This window comes from Arachis ipaensis, chromosome B6 (assembly GCF_059453495.1).
Source record: "Arachis ipaensis isolate K30076 ecotype BB chromosome B6, ASM5945349v1, whole genome shotgun sequence".
In the NCBI taxonomy this organism is placed as follows: Eukaryota; Viridiplantae; Streptophyta; class Magnoliopsida; order Fabales; family Fabaceae; genus Arachis; species Arachis ipaensis.
The window spans coordinates 13,864,437-13,866,067 of NC_142441.1; the positions used below are offsets into that span (position 1 = coordinate 13,864,437).

General features: G+C 31.7%; 1 pseudogene; it reads left to right on the forward strand.

Annotated features, from left to right (window-relative positions):
* The first annotated feature begins 651 nt into the window (after positions 1-651).
* Positions 652-1,311, forward strand: LOC148554669 (secreted RxLR effector protein 161 pseudogene; annotated as a pseudogene).
* The last annotated feature ends 320 nt before the right edge of the window (positions 1,312-1,631 follow it).

A 1,631-nucleotide genomic window follows, 5' to 3' on the forward strand; every position in this document is an offset into this window, starting at 1 on the left:
GCCAAGAGCCATAAAAGGCACTTTTATAGTATATGCTCAAAATTCTAAAGCATATAAATATTAGACTTAGTGTCTAATGTATTTGTTGAATTAAGAGAGGTAGAATTTATTGAAAATAAATTTATCAATTATTCAACTTCTAATTTAGAATATCCCCAAAATGATACTAACGTTTCACAAAAAATATATATGGAGCAACTGGAAAGCTATGTGCTACCCGAAAATAAAAAGAAAGTTTTCAAATTAATTAAGTCTTTGTATGGATTAAAACAAGCGCCTAAACAATGGCATGAGAAGTTTGATTCAATGGTGTTATCAAATGGCTTCTCACATAATAGTGCGGATAAATGTATTTACTCAAAATTTACTAAAGATTATGGAGTAATCATTTGTTTATATGTTGATGATATGTTAATCATCGGAACAAATTTAGAAGGAATTCGTATAACGAAAGAGTATCTAACTTCTAAATTCAAGATAAAGGATTTGAATGAAGTTGATATAATATTACGTATAAAGGTGCATAAGAATGAAGTTGGCTTTACTTTAAGTCAATCTCATTATATCAAAAAGGTATTGGAAAAGTTTGATCATCTCACAATTAAAGAATCCAATACACCGTATGATCCTAATCATAAATTAGAAGGAAACATGGGAAGACCTATAGCACAATTAGAATATGCTAGTGCTATAGGAAGTTTAATGTATGCAATGCATTGTACTAGACCTGATGTAGCATTTGCTGTGTGCAAATTATCAAGGTTTACAGGAAAGCCTAGCAATCAACATTGGAAAGCTATAACAAGAGTTTTTGGTTATCTCAAGAAAACCATAAACTTGGGATTACATTATAGTGATTATCCCGCAGTTTTAAAAGGTTATTCCAACGCAAGTTGGATTACAAATCTTAGTGACAACAAATTCACTTTAGGATGGATTTTCACCATAGGTGGTGGAGCAATAAGTTGGGCCTCAAAGAAACAAACATGTATTACACATTCTATTATGGAGGCTGAGTTTGTAGCTTTATCAGTCGCAGGTAAAAAAGCAGAATGGTTAAGAAATCTATTATATGATATAAAGCTGTGGCCACAGCAGACGACAGCCATTTCAATATTCTGTCATAGTGAATCAACCATGTCTCGAACATATAATAAGGTTTATAATGGAAAGTCTAGACATATATGTTTGAGACATGAATTTGTGAGGCAACTAATAGATGATGGTGTAATTACCATTACTTATGTAAGATCTCAAGGAAATTTAGCAGACCCTTTGACTAAAGGTTTGTCAAGGGATAAAATCAAATAAACTACTGCTAAAATGAGATTAAAACCTATTATTGCTAAATGATGGGAACCCAACCTTATTCTAGTAGACCACTAGTTTCAAGGTTTAATGGGTAATAACAAGTTATTTAGCAATTGGAGCACTAAGGTATATGATTTAGTGCTATTTACAATAAATTAGGAGGGTGAGTTTAAACTCTTAATGGAATGATAATATTATCTATCAAAAGATTCCACCTACATGAATATAAGAGTGGTGCCGCTCTAATCGAGAATTTTAGAGGTTTTATTCTCGTAAATATTCATGAAACCAAGATGAGCACAAGGCCATATAAGTGCTTA